Raw genomic sequence first — 6,738 nt, 5'->3', positions numbered from 1 at the left:
CACCTGTGGTTGTGATTTGGTGTTATATAAATAAGACTGAATTGAATTAAAAAAAATGAAGAAGGCAACTTGTAAAGAATTTTAAATCATGATTTAAAATTTCAAGTAAATCGCCTCTGTCAACATTTTATGATGCAACAAATGTTCACATTTTTCTCAGACTCAAAGAAAACAAAATGGTTTTTTTTCGGTGAGTGAGAACAAAAATAAAGTACAAATAAAACCTTGTTTGTTTGTTTGTTTGTTTGTTTGTTTTTTTGAAGCCCCACAGGTACATTTGATGTGTTGCATTCATATCAGTTGTTCTGTTTTCACTTTGGGTTTTATTATCATAACTAGACATTGTGGTATATTTGCACCTGTCATTTCCATCCCAGATATTTGGCACAGATATGTGCATATTAGTAGCATGCTGTTTTATCATTAAACATTATAAACTCTACTTTTACTGTACTAAAGTACTTTTGATATAGTATTAAGGAAATTGTTGATTAGAAATGATCTTAATATGTATTGTTCAGTTTTTGCTGCAGCATATAATAACTGTGGTGAATTTTTACATAATTAAACACAAGACCACACGTTTTTTATAGTGTTTTTATGGTTAACACTTTCAAATTCAGAATATGTTTAAACTTACATGGGTTCCCTATTCTAAAGCCCTCAGTTAAAGCTGCCTTGTTGCAGTTAACAAACCCAAGTCAAGATTTATGTGTTTAAGCTACAGAAAACTGGGGATATATGAGATCTGCCTCGTTTATTATTGAACTGCCTTAGATATACTCAAGTATATTTATTAAAATATAAGTTTCCTCAAATCTGAAAACTAATGCATTGCCACAACTTGCAGTATAATTTTCCTCTGATAGAGCTTTCAGGTGTATAAAGGATTACACAGATTTTCAACTGGCCCCATTTAGCACCCTAAATGATGCATTATATAACACTTCCACAACATAACATAGTAGCTAACTTGCATTTTAATACTGTAACAAAATGAGAAAGAGTCTTTTAATCTCTTGGATATAATCTGTAATGCAGATCATTGTCCTTCGCAGGTTTCAAGGTCCACAAACTTTAAGTTTAACTGTGAGGGAAAACCACTGGACCAATGTTTTTCTGAGACATTTTTTAATCGTTTCAATTGTAACTACCGTAGTTAAAATAAGATTACTATTCCTTCACACACCATACATTTCCAGCCTTCAATGAAAAGCCAGAAGCAATTACAAGCAGGTAAGACCTCTGCAGAGAACAGACGACATCAGTGACACTTATTATGTCAGACACAGCATGTCAGGGGGAGCTGGGTTGCAAAGTGGCTTGCAACTGCATATATGACATTTCTAGAAGAGCACCTGTTGATTTGTTGTTATTAAGGCCAAGCTTGATTTTGTGGCCTGAACTCAAATGTCACTATATTCATAATATTCTATATCGAAAGACTTCACATAGGGTTTTGCAGAATAAGACATATAAATATGCATTCTAATGATGGATATGTGTTATATGTTAATAAAATCGACCATTTTGTGAGACAGACAGCATTTCATTATCTATGACTGACACAGCAGAGTGGGAGAAGTCTCAAATTTAAGTCTTTAATCCAAAACAGACCGGGGTCACGCACAGGGACTTTGTTAGATAAACAGTCCCAACAAGAGGTAGGGAAGAGGTACAGATGATAAACTTACTAAGTCTATACACGAGGAAGTCTATCAGAAACCACAGACAATATAAAACTTGGAGGTGGTTACCATGACGTCACCAACCTTAAATTTGATTCTGAAGCCTTGAAATGACTGTTTGACTTGTGATGAATGAAGTCGTTGGCCAATGAGCATGTAGTTTGAAAGATAATTGTCAACTCTGAATCATGGTATGACCAAAAGACCATTTATTTTTTTCTCATTTTAATATTCAATGACCCAAATGGCAACAGTGACCCATAAATTCAATAGGAAAGTGTTTGCGGAGGTAAAGACAGAAAGCTGGTTTTCCATCATCTTCTCTAGAACTGGAATTCCTTTAGCAACCACAGCTATTTTTATCTGGTGGTTATCAGAGAGAATTCAGGTTTTTAGGTACTTACACACTGGCTTAATTTTTCCAACACAGAGCTAAATCTTTGGTTTTTACTCTCTAACAGTAAAACAGGGGGGAAAAAAAGGGGACACAAGTAAACAGAACAAACAATGAGAAGACGGCCTGAAAGCTCAACAGCTACGTTGAACAGAGAGAGAGGGGAACTGGACAACAGGGGAGTAGTAGGCAGGTGATTGATTAACTGGCACAAGAAAAGGGCAGAAAATAGAACAAAGGTGAGAAATGGAACTGCGTGTACGGCTGATTTTCAAAATAAAACAGGAAGTCAAAACAGAAGCCTCACAAACTATTTTGGATTATTGCTTTATTAAAGAATCCCTTAGACACACAGATGAAACAAAATTACCCATATTTCCTACAACCTATATCCACTTCTATAACAGAAACAGCATTATTTTCCATCTAAATAATCTCAAAAAATGTTAAGCAATATATGCGGCATATGCTGAGGCAATTACCACGTCAGACAGCAAGATATTACCACACAGAAAGGGGGAGAGAAAATAGAAAAAGAGGAGCAACATGAAAGAGAACACTATATTTATTCTTCCTGCCACCATTAAATTCATCTCGTGCTGGAGCTCTTCCTGGTTCATTTGGCAGAGCAGATGTTAATGGCTTAACAGGGCTAGGCAGTAAGTGTTTAATTAGGTCTGGGGGAAAATGATTTATTAAACACATCTGGGCTTATAAAATAACGCTCTCTGGACTCTGTCTTTTATGACTCCCACGCTGCAGCTCACTCTTCAAACCCTCCACCACCACTTATCCCCACCTGAAAATATAACTGTCTGTTTTAGCTTGAGCTTTCAGACTTGACAAAAACAATCCGTCGAAGCACAGTACGTCCCTTAGTGATGTCACTTCTCCTGATGGGAGCAGGGAACAACAGCACCTAGTGGGAGGAAAGGCACAGTGGGGAGTGTGTCACTGACGATCAAGCGGTGCAGTACAGTTTTAGTGTCGCGGATTACTGGGATTTGTGCATGTCACCTGCCTGCTCAGACCACATCAAAGCCACATGGTGCTAGGTGCACTTCTGTTAGGTCCTTTTAGGGATGATAGCTTTGACTTTGATAGTTTCCTCACACAGGAGTGCAGAAGATAGAGCTTTTTATCTCACAATGTGAATGTGTGGCTGCGGTGAGATTGACCACACAGAGCGCTTAGATTGGACAGTGATGGACGGATGCGGTTTCTGCAGGTGGCCATGTACTTCATGCAGATCAGAGATTGACAAGTGGAAAACCCCACTTAATTTAAGATCCTGTGTATTTGCTATAGCTATTTTTCTTTTAAATTTCCTGATATTAGGTGTTTGCCAGACAGTTTTTTGGCTAATCTTTCCACCATAAAGCTGTCATCCTGTCATGGCACACATGCAGTTTTGAATTACAGAAAACCAGATAGACTCAAGCATGAGTCTATGTGAATGTCTTGATACACCTGGCTCTGCGATATTGTTCAGAAAAAAAAAAGATCCAGTTTTAGGATCTTTTCAGTTAGGCCAAGAGGCAGGCCTGGGAACCACCCACTAGTTGCTCGGGAAACAAGATAATTCCCTCATTGGCTGCGAGTGGTTGCTGACAGTTCCTGTGAAACTGATTGCTCAAGAATGCCTGTAACACAGTAACACCAGTCAGTGACCCTCCTGGTAACCGCCAAGTAAAAATTTGTTTTCCCAGACACATTTTTGTGGGTGATTTCTTGCTGTTGCAAGGTGAAACTGATCTCAAAGAGGTGCAGTGCCATGTTGAAAATCACCATGCAGTTGCCTTGATTGCTAGCATATTGTAGTTGTAGCTGCCATTGTGGAAGACTTGTCTTTAAATACCTGTGAACTATTTACTACAACGGTATACACTTTTTTCTAGTGAGTAATGTTGCTAGGTCTCTGTGTCAGACGTCTTAACAAGGTAAGAAAAGAAAGAAAGAAAAACTACATAAAGACATTTGATGCATGGCTACAGCTACTTGGGTGATCAATTGAATGACAGATTGGACCAGAGGACCGACAGTGAAGCCGTGTACAAGAAGGGATAAACAGACTCCTTACTTACTGAAGAAGTTCAGATCCTTCAATCTGTGCAGCAAGATGCTGGAGATCCTCTACCAGTCTGTGATAGCGAGGGTCATCTACTTTTCTGCTCTCTGCAAAGTGGTGGGGGTGAGGGTAGAGGGCAGCATCAATGCCAGAAGGATCAACAAAATAATCCACAAGGTTGGAACCATCACTGTCCAGAATCAGAATGTGGAGTCAGAGAGAAACAGGAGGTCACTGAATACAAGAAAAACTGCAGACAACCCACGTCACCTGCTCCATTCCACACTATCGAGGCAGCAGAGCCCCATCTCCCTCAGATTTATTTAACCCCGCTGACACAAAGAACGTTTCAGGATATCAGTTCTACCATTCTCCATAAAAGTGTACAACAGCTCTCCTTTTTGTGACAGCTGAAAATGTCCGTGAGGAAATGATCCCACACTCATTTCTGTATCAACCCTTCCTAATGTTGTTTTTCAGATTCATAGTGTGGATGTTATTTATTAATACATTTGCACTAATGCTTTCTATAATTCTTTTTTTGCACAATCATTAATAAATAACAAACTTTGACTGCCATTCCCATCTGCAGCAAAGAGAACATGACAAGAGTAGCTAACGCTTTCCATTCTGAATTCATAGAGTACAATGGAATACTGTGTATTCTACCAAATGGGCAGGACAGACGTCTATGCCGACTGACCATAGCTTCTAAAAATGCGAACAATGGCTGTGACGACTTATGGGACATGTTTATTGTATTTCACTACAGCTTTCGACATGCGAAATGTCAAAAAAAGGGAAGTCGATGTGCAATAGCTAGTCGTCAAAATCTGCAAAGTGCATGCAAGTGTTTCCTCAAGCACTATACAAAGCGGGCCATCCTGCTGAGAGCAGCTGCCATCGTGACTGAAAGATATTCATTGATTCTGGCTTCACTGCACAGTTTGACACATGGTCTAAACGCTGTTTCAAAAGAACCATGTAAGTGCAGGTTTCAAAGGAAACAGGGGCCTAAATACTTCCGTTTAGAAAACCCTTAGGAAAGTATCAGTTTAGGTGTTATGCACCTCAAAGTCTTGATGTGAACTTAGATGATATCATTTGTGTTGGTTTTATTGGTCCGTTTTTGTGTCGTGTGGTGTCTTTCCCTGACACTGTTAGGAATCTGGGTGTGCTACTTGACAGCTCATTTAAACTTGACAAACAAGTATCTGCTGTCGTCAGATCTAGTTTCTACCAACTTCGCCTTATTTCCAGGGCCAAACATTACATCCCGCACAATGACTTGGAAAAGCTTATCCATGCCTTTGTTACGTCACGACTAGATTACTGTAATTCACTTTATTATGGTCTCCACTCTACCCTTTTACATAGATTACAGACAGTCCAGAATGCCGCTGCACGCATTCTAACTAAAACTAGGAAGTTTGCTCACATCACTCCCGTCCTTGCCGATCTGCACTGGTTGCCTGTGAAATTTCGTATTCAATTTAAAATTTTGTTGTTTACTTTTAAAATTACCAATAACACAGGGCCAAGTTATCTTAAGGAACTCTTAAATTCATATCTTCCTACGAGGGCCTTAAGATCTTCCTCACAGTCATTGTTGGTTCAGCCCAGATCTCGCTTGAAGTCTAGAGGTGATCGAGCGTTCGCTCTAGCTGCACCTGAGCTGTGGAACAGTCTCCCGATTGGCATCCGGGCGTCTGATTCTATTCAATCTTTTAAATCACGGCTTAAAACATATCTGTTTGAACTTGCTTTTTCTACCAGTTAAATTCTCGCCTTGCTTCTAGTGAGTTGTTCTAATGTTCTAATGTGTCTGGTTGTTTTGCGTTGTCTTGTGCTGTCAATGTTTTCCATCACTGTGTTTGATGGTTCAGCTTTACAGCTTTACTCTGCTTTAGCTGTGTGCTATAGTTTATTCTTATTAGTGGTTTTTACCTGTGAACATAATCTCACACTTATATGACTCTGACGTTATAGTCTTAATTATTTTATTATTTTATTGTTGCGTTGCCTATGTCCTCTATCACTGTGTATGATGGTACAGTTCTTCTTTGCTACAGCTGTGTGCTATTGACTGTTCCTATTAGTGGTTTTTACCTGTGAACATAATCCCACACCTATATGATTCTGATGTTTTAGTGTAAATCATTTTATTGTTTTATTGTTTCATGTAAAGCACTTTGGCATGCCCCTGGCTTTTAATGTGCTCTATAAATAAAGATTGTTGTTGTTGTTGTTGTTGTTTGCTGATACAGGCATATTTAATTCACACCAATTAAAGTTTTTCAGAGAAAATGATGAATCTATACCAAAAAAGAGCCTGGAGGACAGCCAGTTAAATCAGCCTAGAAACTAATAAATGGTGCACATTTCTTCCCTAACGAGACCAGATGGCAATACCAGAGACTCAAGCTTGCTTATGTGTATGTATATTTAATGAAGTCACATTTGCTATATAGGTGGGTGTGATTACAAGCTGCAACTATACATTTTAAATGTTCCTTTGTCAGGTAATTGTTTGGATTTATTTTTTAATTCTTGCGTGATTTTAGCAGCGTGATTTTGATTGTGATCAA

The sequence above is a fragment of the Diplotaxodon limnothrissa genome, linkage group LG8 (assembly GCF_057381915.1).
Source record: "Diplotaxodon limnothrissa isolate DT_005_m linkage group LG8, D_limnothrissa_male_GT1.1, whole genome shotgun sequence".
NCBI lineage: Eukaryota > Metazoa > Chordata > Actinopteri > Cichliformes > Cichlidae > Diplotaxodon > Diplotaxodon limnothrissa.
Note: the sequence above shows the minus strand (reverse complement) of the source record.